Source organism: Schistocerca cancellata, chromosome 5 (assembly GCF_023864275.1).
Source record: "Schistocerca cancellata isolate TAMUIC-IGC-003103 chromosome 5, iqSchCanc2.1, whole genome shotgun sequence".
NCBI lineage: Eukaryota > Metazoa > Arthropoda > Insecta > Orthoptera > Acrididae > Schistocerca > Schistocerca cancellata.
In genome coordinates this window covers 517,632,445-517,657,887 of record NC_064630.1, presented here as the reverse complement: position 1 = coordinate 517,657,887, position 25,443 = coordinate 517,632,445, and the positions used below count along the sequence as shown (strand labels likewise).

Genomic DNA, 25,443 nt, shown 5'->3' with positions numbered 1-25,443 from the left:
ATTTGTTCCTAGACTTTTGAACCATGAACAGAAAATTTGTCGGTCAGTTTTCACAGAGTTGAAGGATCGTCTTGATTTACATCCGGAATTTATGTCCAATATTTTGAGGTTTAACTTGGGTCTGTGTCCCTGAGACTACAATTTCAGTTTCACAGTTCCCATGGAAAACGAGTGAATCTCCTCGCCCTAAAAAGGAGCGTCAGCCAAAATCGAATATCAAAGTCATGCACTTTTTTTGCTACTGAGGATGTTGTGCTATCAGAATTCGTTCCAAGGTGAACAACTGTGAACGCTGAATTTTACAGAGGCGTATTGCAACGTTTGTGCAACTAAGTACGAAGAAAGAGATCATTGGCTTCTTTCCTCATCACGACAACGCTCCGTGTCACACCTAGCGGTTGATTGGCGAGTTTATGGCCGGAATAAGTGTCCCTGTCTGTCTACATTCGCCTTACTCACAGATGTAGCACAGTGCGACTTCTGGCTCTTCCAAAAATGTAATACCATGCTTAAAGGAAAGAGTTTTGAAACAATTCCTGGCACTGAGAGGACCAAAACGGAGCAGCTGAACGCCCTGACAGCAGAAGCCTCCCAGAAATGCTTCTAGTCATCGATTCAACGCTGGAATACGTACATTGCTAGCTAAGGATAGTAATTTGAAGGAGATTAAATCATACTCGGTGCAAGGTAATTACTTTATTTATTACAAAATTATTCGCCGTATTTTTGATCACACTTCGTAGTGCTTAATAGAATGCTCCTACCATATTGCCGTTTGCTTATGCATCAATGATGGCCATTTCAGGATCCCCGTCACTATCCCAGTCTCCTCTATAGCAAGGGTTCAAACTATTTTTTTGGCTGCTAACAAAACGAACTGCCAAGTACGACTTTCCACAGTACCGCACCTCTCCGGTGCATGTTTCAGTGGTCCAGTGTAACCCACAAAGGTAAAATTTCCAAAGAAGTACGAGGAGAGCTGCTATTAGCGCGTGAACCTGCCAGCCAGTCTTCTCGGGCATGAGTCGCCAACCATCCTGGCTCATTGTGTGTCAGCTTCGCTGTTCCCAGAATATGTCACGGACTCGGACAAACACATTGCAGAACCCACTGGCTTATATTTCTGTGCTCTTGATGGACCAATAAGTGTCCCGACCATGACAAGACTCTACGTTTTCCTCTGAGAGGGTCAAGTGATGTTGTAGTTGCAGCTTGCAGTTTGCTGGCCTAGCTGTGGGATCGTACTGCTGTTAGAGATGCCAGTGCCGGCATCTGGAAGTTTGGGGTTTTGCGCAACCTACAGCTGATGTGCTGATCTTCCCTAATCCGTCTACACCCTAGCAGACTGTGAGATCACCCTTGTTGCATTTCGATCGATACGGGAACCCATACCTCTGAGAGGTGCGACATGTGTTCGAGTACCTCTGAACTCAACGACGTGTTTCGTAGTTGCTTGTTATGAGCGCGGGAGTAGTTAAAGAAGAGTCCACAAGTGCTATCGATTTCGAACATTCGGTCGGAGGAAACAGTCGAATGGTAGCCGTGAAGTCAGTGTAACCAAATCAGTCTATTTTCGGATGATTTTGACAGATTTGTATTCCTTAATCCCGGAAAATGATCTTCTCAGCCGTCAGCCGAAAACCTGGGAGATTTCTTGCATTGCTCAATTTTAATAAACTAGGTAATTTAACTAATTTAAATTAATTAACTTAATTCGCGTTGTTATTACCATATTGACGCTCAAAGAAGAAATTCCAATCAATTAATAAGGTAATTAATATTTTGGACGTGCATTTGTAATACATAATTCAATATATTTTTGAAAACAGTATTCTGAATATTGTAGTGTATTGCTTGACGTCTGACGTCTGACAGCAAACCATAGCGGGAGCATCGTGATTTCCTTGAATAAAGAATCCCTCTTGCTACTACACAGTCTGCAGTGCTGTAACAGCCATTCTTATAATCAACAGTTCTTTGGCAGCAGTCCCTAATTGTTTTCAGTGCATTTATTTAAGTCTTTCCGTTTTGAATAAGAGGGCAGTTTTCTTAAACGTGTGTATGTATTGTTAAAAAATGCCGAAGAAATTCCCTTACAGGGTGAACATTAACAAAACCGACAAACTGCAGTGACGGATCCTATGAACATATGGCCGGAAATTTACGGTGTGCGTACAACGACAACAAATCGTCCTAGAAAAAAGTACAGAGCTGCATCGCATCATATCACAAAAGATGTTCAAAGTGGCATCCATTGGACGCAACGCATGCGTTGACACGTCGCGTCATGGATTGCCGCACTCTTTTGCACGTTCCGGCCTCTCGCCGAATAGCGTAATAGGCGTTGTGAACACGCTATTGAAGGGTCTGCACATGAGGAACTGATTCAGCATAAACAACGCTTTTCAGATGTCCCCAGAGGTAAAAATCCAGGGGGTATAAGTTCGGTGATCTAGCAGGCTATGCTGCAAGACCTCCGAGTCCTATCCAGCGTCTGGGGAAGATTTTGAGGTATCGGCGAACTGTAATGGCGAAGTCGGGTGGTGCTCCGTCATGCAGAAACCACGTAATCAGTCGTATTGCGAAAGGCACATTCTCAAGCAGCCCAGGCAGAGTATTCCGTAGGTAGTCAGGCACGTTCCTCTGTCGAGTTGTTGTGGAACAATAACCGGTCCAGGTATGCGCTCGCCAATAATCCCTGCCCACACCCTGATGCTAAACCGATGCTGACGAGCCGCCTCAACCATTCCCCAAGGATTGTCTGCAGCCTACAGATGACGATTGACTGATGATGCCAGCTGTAGTAAAAGTTGCTTCGTCGGTAAAAAGTACTGATGACAGGAATTAAATAATTATAATGATCTGGTGCATAAACCATCGACAAAACCCTTCCCGTAGAGAGAATTCCGCAGCCGATAATCCTTGCACACGTTGCAGCTGATAAGGATAGTAGTGGTTGCCATGAAGGCTACACATAACCACACTTTGGATTATACCATGTTGGCGGACCGCTTGCCTGGACCTTGTAGTAGGGGTTGTCTCAATATCCTGTAGAACTCGGTCCTCCAGATTTGCTGTAGGGACAGTCCGCCGCCTCCCTTCACATTCGTCTGTTTTAAAGGACCCGTGATCACACAAACGCCCAAGAAGGACTTGGAAAAGTTCCATGATGTGGTTGGTGTATGTGAGGGTACTCGTTTTGGTATAGCCGTGCTGCCTCTCGACCATTTCCATCTGCTTGGCCGTACACGAACACCATCTCGGCTACTGCAACAAGCAAGGGGCACACGGCGCCATCTACCATGGCATTCGTCAGCGCCATCTACCATGGCAGAGATGCGTTTCCGGACAAATGTTCATAGAACCTTCTTCCCTCCATTTCCAGTCAGGAATCCGTCCCTGGAGTTTGTCGGTTCAACCTGTATACGCAACAATATAGATAAGACCGGTTAAAAGATGAAGAATTAAAAGACTGGATTCAGAAGGTGCCGACAGATAAAACAAAGGTGAGATGTCGTTTTTGACAATTCCTTTTCGACCGCAAGTAATCGGGACTGGTAGTGAGAGTTAATTCTAAATCAGACAAGCATTTGAAAGCTGCTAAACGATTTTTTTTTTGACTAGACAATCTAAACTGAATTTTCAATCAAGAGATCAATCAGTCACACGGCTAGAACCGAGGCCGGAATGACATTATTAATTGGAGCATGCATTGTGCTGTTGATCACCTCTGCGAGCTGAACAAACGGTCTTCCCAAATAAGTGATCTGAAAATACATTGCGCAAAATGCAATGAAGCGATAAAAATGTAATACATCGACAGTTCAAAGTTTTGATGAAAAATGGTGTTGTTGATAGTTCGTATAGCATACATGTGGATGAGAGTACCGACATTAATATTACGAAACAGAGAGACATTTGTTCAGGGTGACAATTATTGAACTATATGAAAAAACCCAAATTAGTTAGAAACTACGGCGTGCACACACTTTATTCAACATTTAAACGTCAATATAGTTATTCGGATTTAGGTTATGACGTGTTAGATATGCCTTCCCTCATTGGCAACGATGTGGAGCACACGAATAGCGAAATTGTGCTTGACCCACTGAAGTGTCGGAACATCGATGGTGTCGATAACCTCCTGAATGGCTGTTTCAAGCTCAGCAATGGTTTTGGGGTTATTGCTTTACACCTTGTCTTTAATATAGCCTCACAAAATGCAGTCGCATGTGTTCAGATTCGGAGAATATGGCGGCCAATCAAGGCCCATGCCAGTGACCTCTGGGTACCCCACAGCCTGAATACGGTCCCCAAAAAAGTGCACCACCAGGACATCAAACACTCTCCTGATTGATGCTGTCGAGCTTCTTCTTGCATGAACCACATCTTGTCGAAATCAGGGTCACTTTGGATAATGGTCGATGAAATCATCTTCCAAAACCTTCGCGTACTGTTCGGTAGTCAACGTGCCCTCAAGGAGTATCGCACCGATTATTCCGTGACTGGTCATTGCACACCACACAGTCACCCGTTGAGGGTGCGGAGACTTCTCGATGGAGAAATGAGGATTCTCATCGTCCAAATGCGCCAGTTTTGCTTATTAATGAACCCACCCAAATGAAAGTGGGCTTCGTCGATAAACCAAACCATACAGCGAATAGTAATTCCCATCACGCACCGCGGCCAACCGTGCAATTTGAACGTCCTAACTCAAACCTCTCAAAAGATATGACGATTTTATTTCGTATAGTTCAATAATTGTGAACCTGTACTTTGTACTTCTCAGAAGACAAAGGGTGTGTAGTTTAAGCATTTTTGAAACTGTTAGAGATTGATTCAGGTAATGCAAAAAAAAAAAAACTCTTGAACGTGTGAAAGCTGCATTAGCTGTCTTTGAAATGAATTCGCAGAAAATGCAAGGCAGACGCACATAGAGCACATCTGTTATAGTGGACAAAGACAACGAAGTTCATACTCTCCTTAGGCGAGAAATACAACTAATCCTTTTTCCTTGTTATTGTCACTTCATCCAATTGGCCCTTTCTTCTTCTTGTAAAGAAGAATTACCATCCCTTTGGAATTCATTTTTTCCCGAAACACACAGTCTCATCGCTCCTCAATAAGGCAAAATGCCTACAATGACGTATATACTACACTTTATGATGAGGTTCCCTTGAAGATTCTACCAATCCCCGGAACAGAATGGATCTCATTTGAGCCCGTCTGTGATCACGTTCTTAATTAGTTGGAGGTTCTAACAGGATACTTCAGGGAAGCCTCTGTGAATGAAAAGTGCTATACCGCTGAGGCACTATACAAAATTCATAGAGACAATAAAACAAAACTATTTTCCATATTTCTACGACCAATCTTGCGGAAGTACAACGTAGTTAATAACACGATCCAGCCTACATCTGCGGACCCCACCAAATTGATGCAACATCTCATTATTTCAATCAGAGCACTTGTTCAAATGGTAATGACAAGAGGATCTGTTTTCTGTAAAAGCAATAAAGAATTTCCTTCATCCCAGGCGACATGTGAGTTTAGCTTTTGAAAAGCATTTAGAAATTTTGCGTACTAGCGATGGAATGGATGTGGATATTTAAAAGGGAATTGGGAAAGTTTCATTAACTTTATTGCACGTCTTGTCAGTGATCAAAGGCCATCTCCTGAAGAATGTTGAAGTACTTCACAAGGTATCATCTAAAGCAAAAAAAAAAACTGTTTAAGAAGAGTAAAGGACAATATTGCACCTCTGGAAATAGGTGTCAGTCGGGCCATCTTGTCTGGCATAGCACCCCAGTGGCAGAAAAAAAAGAAAAAAATATGTTTCTAGTGGAAGAAAGCAACAGATACGTTTGGATTTTGGTCTGAAGTATCGAAATACGAGTATGCAGGTTAGCAGAAGCTCTCTTGTGAGCTCTACAATTGGGCTAAGTTACTTCTAATGCTGTCTTCGTCAAGTGCAGAAGTAGAGAGGCTCTTTCGTGAAACGAATATTGCCAAAATTTCGAATAGGACCAGGATGGGGAACGCCATGGTCAATACAATTCTGGCAATTCGTACTGGCCTTCGCGCCTCGGAGTGTGCCGTCACAGCTTTCAATTTGAAGCTGCAGTTCCGAAAAAAAATGGGTAAGATTCTAAATAACTAATAGCATACATTTACAAATGTTTCGAGTTTTCTGCACTACCGTACTTTAAAAAACAAATATTGTTTGGTTCATAGGTGCCATAAGAGCCGACGGCAAGGGTAATGGTGTCAGCCGTGGTGACCAAGGACTCTCAACATCAACACAATTCGTGGAAGAAGTAGCGAATGACCCTGAAATACTAGTTTTTCGTATGGAGTGAATTGTACAATTCAAAATTCACGCGTTGTATTTAGGAGAAATAGTATCGTGATATAGAAATGCTAATGTTCAGTAGTCTGAAGGCAGAAAGATAATGCAAATAAAAGACCAGGGCGTCTTTAATATAGAGTATTTAGCATTACATATAACGGAAAAACTACAAAGAACCAAACTTGTCAAACGTATATCAACTGCGTTTTTTTTTAAATAGGAACCCCCATATTTTATTACATGTTGGTGTATTACGTAAAGAAATATGAATGTTTTAGTTGGACCACTTTCTTCGCTTTGTGATAGATGGCGCTGTAGTAGTCACAAACATATGGCTCACAATTTTAGACGAACAGTTGGTAACAGGTAGGTTTTTTAAATTAAAATACAGAACGTAGGTACGTTTGAACATTTTATTTAGGTTGTTCCAACGTGATACATGTACCTTTGTGAACTTATCATTTCTGAGAACGCATGCTGTTTCAGCGTGATTACCTGTAAATACCACATCAATCCAATAAATGCTCAAAATAATGTCCGTCACCCTCAATGCATTTGGTAATATGTGTAACGACATTCCTCTCAACAGCGAGTAGTTCGCCTTCCGTAATGTTCGCACATGCATTGACCATGCGCTGACGCATATTGTCAGGCGTTGTCGGTGGATCACGATAGCAAATATCCTTCAACTTACCCCACAGAAAGAAATACGAGGACGTCAGATCCGGTGAACGTGCGGGCCATGGTATGGTGCTTCGACGACCAATCCACCTGTCAAGAAATATGCTATTCAATACCGCTTCAACCGCATGCGAGCTGTGCCGGACATCCATCATGTTGGAAGTACATCGCCATTCTGTCATGCAGTGAAACATCTTATAGTAACATCGGTAGAACATTACGTACAAAATCAGCATACATTGAACCATTTAGATTGCCATCGATAAAATGGGGGCCAATTATCCTTCTTCCCATAATGCCGCACCATACATTAACCCGCCAAGGTCGCTGATGTTCCACTTTTTGCAGCCATAGTGGATTTTCCGTTGCCCAATAGTGCATATTATGCCGGTTTACATTACCTTTGTTGGTGAATGACGCTTCGTCGCTAAACTGAACGCGTGCAAAAAATGTGTCATCGTCCCGTAATTTCTCTTGTGCCCAGTGGCAGAACTGTACACGACGTTCAAAGTCGTCGTCATGCAATTCCTGGTGCATAGAAATATGTTACGGGTGCAATCGATGTTTTTGAGATTCCCGATTCTCTCGCCGTTTGTCTGCTAATGATGTGCGCATCAGCCCGCGACAACAGCTAAAACACCTACTTGGGCATCATCATTTGTTGCAGGTAGTGGTTGACGTTTCACACATGGCTGATCACTTCCTGTTTCCTTAAATAACTTAAGTATTCGGCGAACGGTCCGAACACTTGGATGATGTGGTCCAGGATATCGGGCAGCATACATGCACACGCCCGTTGGGCACTTTGATCACAATAGCCATACATCAACACGATATCGACCTTTTCCACAATTGGTAAACGGTCCATTTTAACACGGGTAATGTATCACGAAGCAAATACCGTCCGCACTGGATATATATATATATATATATATATATATATATATATATATATATATATATAATTCCAGATTTAAGAACTTATGAAAGTTTAAATTTTATTCGAATCTCATGGCATAATTTCGTTATTATAATCACGTAAAGAATGTAGTAAATGGTTTAGTATGAACTTTCCAGTGGTTTGTTACTTAATAACTATGTGGTGTGCTAGAAATGTAATTACTTTTAGGAGTTATGCAGTTGAATTTTGATATTATAAATAAATCAGACAACTTGCTGTGACACAGTGAGCGCCTGAGCTAGTTTCCAACATCCAGAGAAAAGAGTTTTTTTCTGTTTGAGATGATGAGCCGGTCTTTCTATAATACGTCTAAATGAATCGTGGTCTGGGCGTTCTGAGCTCTCGCCTTTCTCGCTTCCTGTGTTATAAAAAAGTAATAGTGACATACCAGTCCACTGTGTTTAATAAAAACCACGCGAATGCTCATCACATAATTAAGAAACGGTCACTAATCTACAAGGAGAGGAGTAATAATATCATAGCGACGATGGTTAACTAGTGCCAATAAACGCATCAGGAAGGTAGGGAAAGTACTACTGCTAAAAAGAGCAGATAAGCAGTTGTTCGCATCATACCTAGTCAATGAATGGACATCATTTACTTCCAGTTTGATCGACGTTGAGGAATTTTGTGCTAAGTTGAAACCGCATTGTAAATCGCGCTCTGGAGAATGGGAGATGTATGGCCAAGTGTGTGGATTAAGGATGGAAAAGACCCGCCGTGGTTTAATAACAAAATTCGGAAAACGCTGAGGAAGTAGATTCAACTTGCCCATTTCTCGTACGACATCCTGCTAGCCGTGGATGAAGGGCAACAGGCAGGTTCCCTGTTTCTAGATTTCCAGAAAGCGCTGGACACGGTGAGCCGCTGCAGACTGTTAACGAAGGTCGACGCATACAGAATAGATTCCGAGGTATGTGACTGGTTCGAAGAGTTCTTAAATAATACAACCCAGTACGTTGTCCTCTGCGGCGAGTGTTCATCGGAGAAACGGTATCGTCAGGAGTGCCGTAGGGAAGCGTGATAGGTCGCTCTGATTCTCTGTATCCATATACATCTGGCGGACAGAGCGAGCTGCCATCTGCGACTGTTTGCTGATAACGCTATGGTGTATGGGAAGGTGTCGTCGTTGAGTGACTGTCGGAGGGTACAAGATGACTTGGACAAAATTTCTAGTCGTTGTGAAAGATGGCAGCTTTCTTTAAATGTAGAAAAATGTAAGTAAATACGGATGAGCAGGAAAAGCCATCCCACAGGTCCGGATACAGTATTAGTGATATGCTGCTTGACACTCACGTCAATCAAATATCTGGGCGTCTCGTTGCAAAGCAACATGAAGTGGAACGCGCTCGTAAGAATGGTAATACGTTAGGCGAATGGTCTACTTCGGTTTATTGAGAGAATTTCAGGTAAGTGTGGTTCATATGCAAAGTAGACCGTGTACAGAACACTAGCGTGGCCCATTTTTTAGTACTGATCGAGTGTTTGTGGTCGCCACCAGGTTGGATTAAAGGAGGACATCGAAGCAATTCAGAGGCGGGCTTCAGATTTGTTGCCGATATATTCGATCAACACGCGATTATTACGTAGATACTCCGTGAACTCAAACGGAAGTATTTGGAAGTAAGACGACGTTTCTTTCGCGAAGCACTATTAAAATTTAGAAACTAGTAATTTGAAACTGAATGAAGTACTGTTCTTCTGCCGCCAACGTATTTCGAGTAAGGACCATGAAGGTAAGAGAGATTAGGGCTCTTACGGAGGCATATAGAGAATCGTTTTTCCTTTGTTCTATACGTGAGTGGAACAGGAAAGAAAATGACTAGTAGTGGTACAAGGTACTCTCCACCATGCACCTTGTGACGCTCTGCGGAGTGTGTACCGGTATGTATGAGTGTATGTGTGGATTTCACGTGGTTTACTGGGTTATACAGGGTATTCCAAGAGGAACATTAAACATTTTTAGAGGGGGTAGTATGGTTCAAAATGGCTCTGAGCACTATGGGAGTTAACTACTGAGGTCATCAGTCCCCTATAACTTAGAACTACTTAAACCTAACTAACCTAAGGACATCACGCACATCCATTCCCGAGGCAGGATTCGAACCTGCGACCGTAGCGGTCTCGCGGTTCCAAACTGTAGCGCCTAGAACCGCTCAGCCACACCGGTCGGCCGGCGGTAGTACGACTACTTCAGATAAACCATATCGTGTAAAATGTTTCCAGTTCTTATTGTTTGCATAGTTATAGCTGGTTCAGAGATAAGTATTCATTTCCGAGTAGTACTCTATCTAGTTGCCATGGGTTTATTCATCGGCTGACATTTTTGTTCTGAAGTTCAATTTGTGAAGTTACCCTTAAGTTGAACAATGTTATTCAAATTGTGATTTGTCGGGCAATGGTACCCTATCGTTTAAGCATACCACATGTATTCACAAATGGTGAGTGTGTGGGTATTGTTTATGTGCTCGGGTTGTGTAACGGAAACGGTGCTGTTGCTAGTGAAGTACACGATTAGAATTTTGTTGTTGGGTAGTTGCATACCACCGACTAATCCAATACTGTTACTGATGGAAGAGCTTTCACTCGTGACGGTATCAGTTACACTAGTAGCTTCATCGGTGGTCATACGAAAAACCACAAGCCTTTGTGGCGGGACATGTTCAAGAACGATTCTTTGTAAATGCATGGTTTGTCATCACAGAAAATCACTTTATTGGGCCTGTTGTACCATCTATCACGTCGTCTTACAGGGCCCGGTTATTTAGATTTTCTCGAAAACTAGCCTCCAGCAGTTACAGATGTTCCTTTGGCTACAAGGATGGGTATTTACTTCCGGCATTCTAGTCGTCAGGTGACGCATCATCTGTACCTAACATTCGGAGGAAAATGTACCGAGAGAAATGATCACATTTTTTTGGCCACCGACGTCTCTGGGCATCACCCCTTTAGATTTTTGCCCCTGGGGATGGTTGAAAGCGGAAATCTATGAAGAAATATGAAGGCGAGAGAAGAATTGATCACTTGTTTTATGAACAATACTGTCCTCATAAAAGAACCTAAGCGGACGCAAGAGAAGTACAGTAGCGCTCAAATGTATTTTGTAGGTAATATTAGTTAAAATTACATAAAAATAAATGTGTAACAGAAAAAAATGCCAGTAGATAGTTGAAAAGTATGTAATTATAATCCATTTAGTACAAAACTACGTTTAGTTTAAACAAAGTAAACATGCATCAAAACAGAAATAACAGTTCCTTTGGCTGAATAGTAATTTTTGGGTCTATGTATGTAAGAATAAAACAAAAATATTTTGAAATTCAAAGAACAGATCAGTTTTCGTTGACTTCCTGTGGGCTTCGATCACAGCTGCACATCTATTTCTCAAAGAATCCACAAACTTTTGTAATAGTTCAAATGGACGCTTTCGCCATTATTTCAATAACGTAGCAGCATATTGAGCCTTATTTGAGAACCATCTAAGAGCTATTCAATTGAATTTGGACCTGTCCTCGAGCTTGGCCACACCAAAAGTTTGATTTTTTATGTGAAAATGTTTTTAAATACTCGGAGGTGTGTTATGAATCATTGTCCTGGTGAAATAACCAGTTGCGTGGCATATTCTTTTCCCGTGTTCTCCCATATTCTTTTTAAAATATCACTGTACAAGTAACGATAAATTTTGCCATCTATTTGGACTAGAGGACCAGTCCCAGGTGTAGAAAAAACATTCCCACACCATAGCGCTGCCACCACAGCGCTTAATGGTCGATAACTGGTATTTTTCGTTGTCCCTTTGGTTTTTTTTATTAATTATGTACCTCACACCATCAGGAGAAAATGCATTAAACTTACTTTCATCACTTCATAAGACGGTTAGCGTCCGAAGTTCGATGTTTCTTTGCAAACTCTATACTGGCCTTCATATTTTTTGAATTTGTGAGTGGTTTACATGATGTTCCTATACCATTTAAATCACCTGTTACTAGGCGACGTGTTACAGTAGAGACTAGAAGGTTCAGTCCATGATGCTGTTCCATATCATCCCGGATTTGTCAAGCAGACGGACAAGCAGCCGACTGCTTAGAAATCATTCACTCCTCCCTCCTTGTTGTCTTCCAAGGACGACCTGACCTTGACTAATTGGCTGCTGTTCCTTTCTGTTTTTGTCGTCGACTCCACACACTTATTAGTTGCTGTGACATGCTCAAGTTCTAGCAAGCCTAAACTGTAACTTTCCTTTCTTTAAAAAAAAAAAAAAAAACCGCTTGTCTCAAATCAGCCGAGTATTCTTTGTGTTTTGGCATGCTTCTAGTTGCCTCTGCAAATAGAAAAAGCACTGTCTGAATGCCTATGTAAGAACAGTTAATAAATACCATACCACCAAAGCAAGTTACAAAATACTTTTGGCCTAACGAAACATATACTTGCACTGTTATTGTATGATCTTGCTTGTTTACTAGGTATGGAACCACAACGACGTGAAACTCTTGATGGAGTGACAGTTATATTCGTTCCGCTGTTGTGACTGTATGCAAACAACACTGACAACATAATACTGTAATTACAAAATACTTTTGAGCGTTACTGTACATATGGTGTTCTTAAGAGAATGCGAAAATGCGCTATACTTAACACCTTCTGAGACAATTTTTTTGGATCACATTCCAACAACTGTGTCTCTGTAACCAATAAAAACTGAATATATGTTGTGTGGAGTCTTTTATTCTAGTCTGTCTCTCAAAAAAATTACTATTCCTCCTGAAGCGCTACGTGTAACTAACAAACAGCAAACATGTGCTGCTAAGACTCGGGACCGTTGCGTCGGACGGTGTAGCTGAAACTTTTCCGCAACATTTCGATAGAGCATATGGTCACTAACTTCAGGGGAAGTGGTCTGATGGTGGAACATCTCTGGAGTGCACTAACTGGCGCCGTGGAACAACAGAGGGCCCAGACGCCACGACTAGTACCGCCCTTCTAGTTGTCATCAACCATCAACAGTCAACAGTCAACACTGCCACTCGACGACAACGATCACGCACTCCGTCGAAATGATAAGGAAATTTTGGAGATTTGTGGTAAGGACTATGGGACCAAACTGCTGCCGGCCGGAGTGGTCGTGCGGTTCTAGGCGCTACAGTCTGGAGCCGAGTGACCGCTACGGTTGCAGGTTCGAATCCTGCCTCGGGCATGGATGTGTGTGATGTCCTTAGGTTAGTTAGGTTTAATTAGTTCTAAGTTCTAGGCGACTGATGACCTCAGAAGTTAAGTCGCATAGTGCTCAAAGCTATTTGAACCAAACTGCTGAGGTCATCGGTCCCTAGGCTTACGCACTACTTAATCTAACTTAAACTAACGACAACACACACGCCCATGCTCGAGGGAGGACTCGAACCTCCGACGGGAGGAGCCGCGCGAGCCGTGACAAGATGCTTCAGACCGCACGGCTAGAAATGTTAAACTGATATATTTTGCCGGCCGCGGCGGCCGTGCGGTTCTGGCGCTGAAGTCGTGAACTGCGGGATTGCTACGGTCGCAGGTTCGAATCCTCCCTCGGGCATGGGTGTGTGTGATGTCCTTAGGTTAGTTAGGTTTAAGTAGTTCTAAGTTCTAGGGGACTTATGACCTAAGATGTTGAGTCCCATAGTGCTCAGAGCCATTTGAACTGATATTTTAGCGACACTAGCAGACGAAATTCACAAGAGTGTTAGTAATGTTTCCTACCTAGAGGGAGCTTCAAACATCGCAAATTTGTTTGCGTTCAGGGTTCCGTGAGGCGAGTCAGCCACAATAAAATACTTCTACCACGTCTGGTGCAAAATATTTCAAGTCCGTCGAAGTGGCGATAACAGCCATAAAGCTCTGCTATTTTACTCCATGCCGCGGTATCACTCTCAAAAGAGTATTATTTTTATCTTAAGACAAACCTTGCTTCACGAGAGACAGACCTTTATATACTGAGGTGACGAAAGTCAAGGGATACCTCACAACATCGTATGAAATTCAGGCCCTTAGCTGCTTACAGGCGTTGATAAATATGAACGGGAGACAGTTGAAAATGTGTGCCCCGACCGGGACTCGAACCCGGGATCTCCTGCATACATGGCAGTCGCCCTATCCGATTGAGCCATCGAGGACACAGAGGATAGTGCGACTATAGGGACTTATCTCTGGCACGCTCCCCGTGAGACACAAATTTCCAACTTACTGTCCACACACAACATTTGTAGTGTCCCTGCCCAGTATACTCATTACTGGCGGCATTCAACCTACCGATTCCCGTAAGAGTTTGAGCAACGTGAGTGCATCCGCACTGAAGAACATCATTGGCCGGTAAGCCTTATCTGTATGAAGATGGTATATGTATACCATATTCATATCATAACATGGGGTCGGACCTCCTTTTGTCCGGCTTAGTGCAGCAGCTCGACGTGGCATGGTCTCAGCAAGTCGTTGGAAGCTCCTTGCAGAAATACTGAACCACACTGTCTCTATAGCCGTATATAATTGAGAAAGTGTTGCTGATGCAGCATGTTGTTCACAAACTGACCTCCCATAAATGGCCGATGGCTTTCTTGTCAGGCTATCTGGGTGGCCAAATCAGTCGCTCGAATTGTCGAGAATTTTCTTCAAACCACTCGCAAACAATTGTGGCTTGGTGATGTGACATAGTTACTGGGGAGCATGAAGTCCATGAATGGCTGCAAATGGTGTCCAAGTAACCTAACTCAACCGTTTCCAGTCAATGATCGGTTCACTTGGACCAGAGCTCCCAGTTCATCCCATGTAAACACAGCCCACACCATGATGGAGCCAGCACCAGTTTGCACAGTGCCTTGTCGACAACTTGGGTCCAGGGCTTCACGTAATCTGCGCCACACTCGAACCCTAGCATCAGCTCTTACGAACTGAAATCGGGACTCATGTAACCAAGCCACAGCTTTCCGCTAGGGTCCAACCGATATGGTCACGAGCCCAGGGAGACGAATTGCAGGACGTGTAACAGCAAAGGCACTCGAGTAGGTCGTCTGCTGCCGCAGCCCATTAACGCCAAATTTTGCCTCACCGTCCTAACGGAGAAGTTCGTCGAACGTCCCACATTGATTTCTGAGGTTATTTCACGCAGTGCTGCGTGGCTGTTAGCACTGTCAACTGTACCCAAACGCCTCTGCTCTCGGTCGTTAAGTGAAAGCTGTCGACCACTGCGTTGTCTGTGGTGAGAGGTAATGCTTGAATTTCGGCATTGTCGACACACTCTTGATACTGAATTCCCTAGCTACACTGCTGGCCATTAAAATTGCTACACCAAGAAGAAATGCAGATGATAAACAGGTATTCATTGGACAAATATATTATACTAGAACTGAGATGTGATTACATTTTCACGCAATTCGGGTGCATAGATCCTAAGAAATCAGTACCCAGAACCACCACCTCTGGCTGTAACGCCTGGGCATTGAGTCAAACAGAGCTTGGATGGCGTGTACAGGTACAGCTTCCCATGCAGCTTCAACACGATACCACAGTTCATCAAGAGTAGTGACTGGCGTATTGTGACGAGCCAGTTGCTCGGCCACCATTGACCAGACGTTTCCAATTGGTGAGAGATCTGGAGAATGTGCTGTCAAGGCAGCAGTCGAACATTTTCTGTATCCAGAAAGACCCGTACAGGACCTGCAACATGCGGTCGTGCATTATCCTGCTGAAATGTAGGGTTTCGTAGGGATCGAATGAAGGGTAGAGCCACGGGTCGTAACACATCTGAAATGTAATGTCCACTGTTCAAAGTGCCGTCAATGCGAACAAGAGGTGACCGAGACGTGTAACCAATGGCACCCCATACCATCACGCCGGGTGATACGCCAGTATGGCGATGACGAATACACGCTTCCAATGTGCGTTCATCGCGATGTCGCCAAACACGGATGCGACCACCATGATGCTGTAAAAAGAACCTAGATTCATCCTAAAAAATGACGTTTTGCCATTCGTGCACCCAGGTTCGTCGTTGAGTACACCATCGCGGGCGCTCCTGTCTGTGATGCAGCGTCAAGGGTAACCGCAGCCATGGTCTCCGAGCTGATAGTCCATGCTGCTGCAAACGTCGTCGAACTGTTATTGCAGATGTTTGTTGTCTTGCAAACGTCCCCATCTGTTGACTCAGGGATCGAGACGTGACTGCACGATCCGTTACAGTCATGCGGACAAGATGCTTGTCATCTCGACTACTAGTGATACGAGGCCGTTGGGATCCAGCACGGCGTTCCGTATTACCCTCCTGAACCCACCGATTCCATATTCTGCTAACAGTGATTGGATCTCGACCAAAGCGAGCAGCAATGTCGCGATACGATAAACCTCAATCGCGAAAGGCAACAATCCGACCTTTATCAAAGTCGGAAACGTGATGGTACGCATTTCTCCTCCTTACACGAGGCATCACAACAACGTTTCACCAGGCAACGCCGGTCAAGTGCTGTTTGTGTATGAGAAATTGGTCGGAAACTTTCCTCATGTCAGCACGTTGTAGGTGTCGCCACCGGCGCCAACCTTGTGTGAATGCTCTATAAAGCTGATCATTTGCATATCACAGCATCTTCTTCCTGTCGGTAGCACGTCATCGTCGCGGTGTAGCAGTTTTAATGGCCAGTAGTGTATTCCCGAAACGGAATGGCCCATGCGTCTAGCTTCAACTACTATTCCGCAATGAAAGCCTATTACTTCCCGTCATGCCGCTATAATCGTGTTGTAAACCTTTTCACATGAGAGTGTGGTGTATCCAGAGCAACAGCCGACCGGGTGGGGCAGGCAGCAGAGGCGGGCCGCGTGCCAGCCGGCATTCCTGCCCCCCCTCCCCTTGCCAGCCCTTCTCCGCAATCCCTTCCCCCCACCATGAGCCACTTCTCCCACCACCCCTCCGCGTCCAACACTCCGTCCTCAGCTCCCCCCCCCCTCCTCACAAGGCGTGCGGTGCATCGCTGTCCGTGGCGCCACATGGACGTCAAGGACGCCCCCCTGGTGGTGACGCCGCGACATCAGGACGCGAACGCACCGAATGACTCGGCGCACTAACCAACACACAGGACTCGCTTTCTGGTTATCCTGAAAAAGTCCGGTCTCCCGCGGTTTCTCTTGTAAGATTTGATCCACCTGAACGTACAAAACACCATGCTAGAAGCACAAGCTTCAGCATTCTACATATCATTCTATATACGCCAAAAGCTAGTCATCTTTGAAACACTTCAAATATACAGGGTGGTTATAATTAAACTTTCGCTTCTTGTACCGTTGTCGACTGAGGACTATTTACGGTATGGGTAGGATTACAAGGCTATTTATTTCATTACCCACCGCCTTGAAATGCAAGGTGGGTCGGATGCTTCTGAACCAAATAGCAAAGACTTCTCATTGTTACAGTCTTATGGGTATACAGTTGTTAATTCTTTTTTTTACATAATATAAAGAACATAATATATAAAGATTTCTCTGAGATTACAGCGAATTGAATGCTTAACCATTGTCGAAATGGTTCCATATAATTTGTTACTACCTAGTTCATGAGAATATAATATACCAAACTTTACAGAAATGAAATTGAGGCTGCGCGATGCAGGATCTGAGTTGTTAGTGCTGTTACTGTCATGACGTGGCGTTACGCACCGGTACTTGTACGGCGACGTAAGGTTCAAACACAAGCATCAGTGTTGCTGCATCTATCGAATATCGAAGCACTAAAGGAATATAGAGAGGTCTTGTTTCCACATCAAGGTTGGAGAACACGATTCTGAAGTTCGAATCAGCAGGTGATTTGGGAACTGGTCCTGCGAGAGGCTGACGGTCAGTTGTTGAAGAAGTTACTGTCGCCATAGCTGAGAATGCTGGACGCAAGTGCGATGTTCAAGCAGTGCACGAGCTGAACATTCCATGGTCCACCGTTCGAAGAGTGCTGCGAACAGAAAATGGTATCTATAGTGCGGATCCTGGCTATCATGGATGCACATGGTCGTCACATTGAGCGGTGTTCGTAACCTGGAACGTAAACGTGATATACAGTTAATAAATGTAAGCCTCTCATACGGAAATTAAAATGTGTTTCTTTCATTGGTTTATTCTGTATTTCTCTTCCTCTTGTTCTTACAGATGTTTCCACAAAGTTTCATTGCCCTACGATCACTCATTTTTCATGGAAGCCCTCTCAAGCAGGGCAAGTTTAATTATAATCACCCTCTACAGACACCAAAGAAAACAATCTACGTCCACCCTAAATGACAACAATTACGACGTTTACAATAGAATCATCACTATATTGTTTTATCCATGCTTGATCTGTGAAGTCTGTGGCCGTCGGTGAATATCGCGACCAGCCACGAATAGTTTTAAAATGCTTTGTTTCGGTGCCATAATTGGATACCAGGTATCACACTAACGTTTCCGATTAAAATATATTTCAGTCAGCAGCATTATGTCCCCACCTTAAATGTAGTTTCGATTGTAAAAGCATGCGAATAAGCCTTCATTTATTTTGGGTCATTATCTTAAGGCCGGAAAAATGGCCGGCCGAGGTGGTCGAGCGTTTCTAGGCGCTACAGTCTGGAGCCGCACGACCGCTACGGTCGCAGGTTCGAATCCTGCCTCGGGCATGGATGTGTGTGATGTCCTTAGGTTAGTTAGGTTTAAGTAGTTCTAAGTTCTAGGGGACTGATGACCTCAGAAGTTAAGTCCCATAGTGCTCAGAGGCATTTGAACCGGAAAAATGCCTCTTTCCACGGAATATCGGAAACCAGCTCCGGCGTTAACAATAACGAATAAGACAAACGGACGGGCACGGACAGAGAATTATATATCACAAACTGTCTATGCAGTATTTATTTAAATAATCCCACCGCAGAGGAATGATGGATAAAAATGACTAGTTAGAGTCATTTGTGTTCTTCAACCGTAAGGCGCATAGTTTTGAAATCACCCTCAGTGTCTTCTTATCGAACATGGCGGCACAGTGGTAAGACAATGGACTTGCATTCGGGAGGATGGTGGTCCAAATTCACGTTCAGGGATCCAGATTTAGATCTTCTGTGATTTCCCTAAGTCACTTATGGTGAATCACAGAAGGATTCCTTTGAAATGGAGCTGGTCGTTCTTCTTCCTCTGTCTTCCCCAAGCGAAGCTTGTGCTCCGTCTCTAATGACCTCGACCCAACGGGACATTAAACTCTCTTCTTCTCTTTAGTATTCTCTTCTCCGTGTCTCCCCACTCATCTGACAGAAGGCAAAAGCTATATTCCCTCAATTTTCGGGTCAGTTCGCACGATGTGTTTATCTGGAAAGGGTAGTAATTAAATGCAACAAACTTTTAACGAGAGATTTGCTAAAAAATGGCTTTACAGGCTTTGTAAAAGTGTTAGTAGTATAATAACAACTATAAATCATGCTGTAAATGTGACTACTATCGATTTTCATGTACTGTTGACGGATCGTTCGTCTCCCACACAATAAATGCCTAGATACTGTAGTGTGTTGTGGCACACGTTATAATTACCTCTTACATTGTGGAAAGAACGTTGAGCACTGAACCTGTTCCAGTGAAGGCTGAAGAACGCTAACGAGTAGCTCTGCACGAAGAAACAGAAGGCAGTGACAACTCGGGTATTTCCCAGCAAACAGGGCGGTGGGTTGCGTAAGCAGCTGGAGACGAGGCACACCGCAAGAGGTGCCGCGGAAGGTAGGTAGGCACAGCGATGTGCTACAAGCCGCTTGCTGAAACACTGCAACCACACAAGCAAAGCCTCCGGTATTAGCCGCTGACATACGGAGAGGCACGCAAAAATCTCAGCGTGTTAGCTAGTCAGGTACGCTGAATGACGCTGAACTGTTGTTATTACGTACATCTCATATAAACAACTTGTCAAAACAGAAACACCTGAGTTAAGATGGCTGGGAAATGACAACATTAATGCTAAGGCTATCCATTCCTAGAAAGAGTGCGTGACTCTTTGATGCGTTGCACAAATTAATCTGACTGGTGTCGTGTTTAACGGTAATTCTTCGACAGCAATTCGTGACCTCCTTTGAGTGATGACAAATGTAATTTACATTTAGTGAATACATATGTTCGCCGCCTAATCATCCAGTCTCCATATGGAAGGTTTACAAGTTTGTGAAACTCGAGGTTCTGAACCTGAGACTACACAGTTCTGTCACCCTCCTGATAACGTACGCTCCGTATACTTCTGCGGCAGTGTTCGGCCTAGCACCCTAAAGTTATGTGAAAAACAGCGAGATTTTGCGCTTCGCTCATAATCAAAGTACGAAATATGTTACGCATTTACAGTCGGATTGGAAATTCACTGTACAATCTCCTAGGACGTTTAGAGAAGATTGAGTAGGAGGCAGTGGCCGAAGTAGTACAAAGCATCTGCAAAAATGTATTTCACTCTCGTGCGTCTATTGAATAAAAGAACGGTAGCCATTCATAATTCTAGCCCTTTCCTCACTTGTGACTCACTATCCAATACATTTATGAATTACCAGTGTTTACAATTAAAAGTGTAAATGCTTTGTGGCATTAATTCCATTCTGACGCTTAAATTGTAAAGGCTTTCTTAATTCGAACCCATTTGGCAACTTTCCTTTGTGACATACGTGTATTGTTCTTCACGTGTGTCTGTTTTAGCGTCAGTAACTGTGACAGTGAGTGTGGAGTGTACAGGTGTGTTTGTGTTGTTGACGTGAAAGAGAGAGCAAGGTACGAAACTCCTTACTGCAACAGAACCTACTCCTCCCGAACAGCTAATCATGAGAGCAAATGAATTAACCTCCTGACATACACTCCTGGAAATGGAAAAAAGAACACATTGACACCGGTGTGTCAGACCCACCATACTTGCTCCTGACACTGCGAGAGGGCTGTACAAGCAATGATCACACGCACGGCACAGCGGACACACCAGGAACCGCGGTGTTGGCCGTCGAATGGTGCTAGCTGCTCAGCATTTGTGCACCGCCGCCGTCAGTGTCAGCCAGTTTGCCGTGGCATACGGAGCTCCATCGCAGTCTTTAACACTGGTAGCATGCCGCGACAGCGTGGACGTGAACCGTATGTGCAGTTGACGGACTTTGAGCGAGGGCGTATAGTGGGCATGCGGGAGGCCGGGTGGACGTACCGCCGAATTGCTCAACACGTGGGGCGTGAGGTCTCCACAGTACATCGATGTTGTCGCCAGTGGTCGGCGGAAGGTGCACGTGCCCGTCGACCTGGGACCGGACCGCAGCGACGCACGGATGCACGCCAAGACCGTAGGATCCTACGCAGTGCCGTAGGGGACCGCACCGCCACTTCCCAGCAAATTAGGGACACTGTTGCTCCTGGGGTATCGGCGAGGACCATTCGCGACCGTCTCCATGAAGCTGGGCTACGGTCCCGCACACCGTTAGGCCGTCTTCCGCTCACGCCCCAACATCGTGCAGCCCGCCTCCAGTGGTGTCGCGACAGGCGTGAATGGAGGGACGAATGGAGATGTGTCGTCTTCAGCGATGAGAGTCGCTTCTGCCTAGGTGCCAATGATGGTTATATGCGTGTTTGGCGCCGTGCAGGTGAGCGCCACAATCAGGACTGCATACGACCGAGGCACACAGGGCCAACACCCGGCATCATGGTGTGGGGAGCGATCTCCTACACTGGCCGTACACCACTGGTGATCGTCGAGGGGACACTGAATAGTGCACGGTACATCCAAACCGTCATCGAACCCATCGTTCTACCATTCCTAGACTGGCAAGGGAACTTGCTGTTCCAACAGGACAATGCACGTCCGCATGTATCCCGTGCCACCCAACGTGCTCTAGAAGGTGTAAGTCAACTACCCTGGCCAGCAAGATCTCCGGATCTGTCCCCCATTGAGCATGTTTGGGACTGGATGAAGCGTCGTCTCACGCGGTCTGCTCGTCCAGCACGAACGCTGGTCCAACTGAGGCGCCAGGTGGAAATGGCATGGCAAGCCGTTCCACAGGACTACATCCAGCATCTCTACGATCGTCTCCATGGGAGAATAGCAGCGTGCATTGCTGCGAAAGGTGGATATACACTGTACTAGTGCCGACATTGTGCATGCTCTGTTGCCTGTGTCTATGTGCCTGTGGTTCTGTCAGTGTGATCATGTGATGTATCTGACCCCAGGAATGTGTCAATAAAGTTTCCCCTTCCTGGGACAATGAATTCACGGTGTTCTTATTTCAATTTCCAGGCGTGTATTTTCGATATTTCTACTCAATAATATGTTCTGGAATAATTTTCGGGGGTAACTCACCACGTAGAAAGAAAGCATTGATTGTAGAGGAGCGAGCAGTAAGAATTATATGTGCTGTTCACCCACGGATGTCATGTAGGTATCTCATCAAGGCATTAGGCATTTTATGATTCTAGGCTCTTCAGTCTGGAACCGCGCTGCTGCTAAGGTCGCAGGTTCGAATCCTGCCTCGGGCGTGGATGTGTGAGATATCCTTAGGTTAGTTAGATTTTAGTAGTTCTAAGTCTAGGGGACTGATGACCTCAGATGTTAAGTCCCATAGTGATTAGAGCCATTTGAACCATTTTTTGAACTAGGCATTTCAACTTGCGCCGTCAGAGTAAATATATTTCCTAAAGAAATTTGTCATCCATTACAATTTAAGAGCAACAATGAGATTCATACCAACAACATTAGAGGAAAAAAATGACCTTGAAGATTCCTGGCAGATTGAAACTGTGTGCCGGACTGAGACTCGAACTCGGAACTTTTCCCTTTCGTCGACGTTCAAGACAAACAATATATAAAACTATTGAGGACGTGGAGATGACAACATCAGCTGCAGACAAGAAGAAGAATACTATAAAATCTGTTGCTGCACACTCTCTACTCGATGGACCAACTGTCTTCTGCGGGTGCAGACTAAACTTCAGCATTGACATCAATGATTCTTTCACACATGGCAACGGATGGTTAACTGTTGCTATAGTACGAGGTGGATCTGGAGTTCCAAATGTATCCGGCCTGGAGAGCTTTGTCGACCGTGATGTCATCGCATATAGAACCTATCATGTTACTGAAAATGCGAATAAAGACTTTGGCAAATCTACCTATATGGTACCTTCTCCCTTTACTTTATATACTCGTAATAGACGTAAGCTATCGTCTAATGAAACTGTATTTATTTGGATAAAAGGCAAAGATACTTGTGACGTTCAAGACAAACAATATATAAAACTATTGAGGACGTGGAGATGACAACATCAGCTGCAGACAAGAAGAAGAATACTATAAAATCTGTTGCTGCACACTCTCTACTCGATGGACCAGCTGTCTTCTGCGGGTGCAGACTAAACTTCAGCATTGACATCAATGATTCTTTCACACATGGCAACGGATGGTTAACTGTTGCTATAGTACGAGGTGGATCTGGAGCTACCCAAGCACGAATCACGATCTGCGAAAGGCAAAGGTCCCAAATTCGAGTCTCGGTCCGGCACACTGTTTTAATCCGCCAGGAAGTTTCATATCAGCGCACACTCCGCTGCAGAGTCAAAATCTCGTTATGGAAAAATGACATTTATGAGCCATTATTAAAGCCGTCAGTGGCTGAGAAAGGAGTTCAATATGCAACAGCAAAAATCTTTGATCCTTTGCCCAATAACATAAAATGTCTAACAGGTAGCATAGCAGATTTTAAATCCAACCTAAAATCATTTCTCCTGGACAACTCATTCTGTTCCACTGACGAACTTCAGTTTAAAAAATGATAGCCTGAAAAAAAGAATAAAACTTATTCTTAAGTGTAGTTGCATTAGTGGAACTAAACCATATACCATGAACCATATCCTGTAAAGTGACTCGTTCCACATAATTTCAATCAAAGAATCGTTCAAATGAAGCATGGAACATGTAACTAACTAGCAAGCACTAAGGGTACCGCCGAATTTAAGGTCCCCATCCGACTGTGGATCGTTATTAATAGTGTCACACAAATAAATAAAAACGATAAAACACGTCATTTTGCGTTACACTTTCATATTATAATGGCCATTTTTCCCGTCTACAAAACATGTTCGCTTCTCTCCCCACCCCCACCCCCATACCCTTCCCACCCAAAAGCTCCACAATAGATAACGCTAACACCTTTTTTTGTACTTTCAACATTGCAGCATAGTCAGCAATCGTGATAATCTAATATATAAGAAACTATCAGCCTTGACTGCGGTAATGAAACCAACCTTTACCTAGGTTTCAGCCCAAATAATTGTGCTTCTTCAGAAGATATACCTGGATCTATAATTTGTCTAAGAGAGCATGGTCTAGAAATAAAACTAAAAAAGCCTGACCACCATTCTCGGCGGAGAGCTGGATTCGCTGCCTTGTGCGTCTGCTTGCCCGGGGCAGCATTTCGGGAGTGGTCTTTAGCAAGGTACAGGTAATTTCTTTTTCAGCTCTTCAACGGAGGGTATACGAGTTGCGGAAATCTTTTTCTTTAAGAAGGGCTGCAGCCAATTATCGTACGTTATCACATCTGGGCTTTTGGGAGGCTATATAAGAGTCGTCCACGTCCAATCCATAACGTAAACTGGTTGTCCAACCAGTCTCGAACAAGAGTCCAGTAATGTCCAGGGGCACCAGCCTGTCACGTGACATCGTTGTTCAGAAGGCCGACTTCGTCGAGTTCAAGTAACAGCCAGAGAGATAACATCTGGAGCGACGATGACCACGTCATAGACCTGTTGAAAAAATACAGCCAGATGATAATGTCACTGATAACACTGATCTATAGCATAACATGAGCAGTGTGTTGGTTAATTTCTTCGTAATAATGAGGATTGTCTTTGGCCCAGATATAAACATTTCGAGACCGGGAGCTAAGATACTCAGTACATTCACCTGTCATCACGACATTACGGGGAGCAGCTAGTGCTGGAAAAGCTGCAAGTAACTATTCGCACGAATCACGTCGCGTAGTCGTATTACGGTCACTTAATTCATTGACACTGCAGTGTCGAAATTAACGGAAACCTTCTTTCTTCATCAAACGACGCACGTATGTTCTGGGAATGTTCATCTCTGCCGATAGCTTCCTTGTCGATTTTGCTAGTGATCGAAGCATCTACATTCACACGATTACTCTGTGAGTCACAATTAAGTGCCTGGCAGAGGGTTCATCGAATCACCTTCGAGCTATTTCTCTACCGTTGTGTGTTGGAAAAACGAGCACTTAAATCTTTCTGTGCCAGCTCGGTTTTGTCTGATTTTATTGTGATCATTTCTCCCTATGTAGGTGGGTGCCAAAAAATATTTTCAAAATCAGAGGAGAAAGCTGATGATTGAAATTTCACGAGAAGATCCTGCATCAACGAAAAATGCCTTTGTTTGAATTATTGCTACCCCATTCACGTAACATGTCCGTGCCGCACTTTTCCCCATTTCGCAATA

The 25,443-nt window shown here is 44.1% G+C and overlaps 1 protein-coding gene and 1 non-coding gene across 2 annotated transcripts in view; one reads left to right on the top strand and one right to left on the bottom strand.

The window, feature by feature from the left end:
• The window catches only part of LOC126187367 (uncharacterized), a 478,540-nt gene that overhangs the window by 323,677 nt on the left and 129,420 nt on the right, over positions 1-25,443 (top strand). The gene's annotated exons all lie outside the window — the stretch shown is intronic.
• Positions 14,058-14,131, bottom strand: Trnat-ugu (transfer RNA threonine (anticodon UGU)). Its single transcript has one exon. It is a non-coding gene; the product is annotated as a tRNA-Thr (tRNA).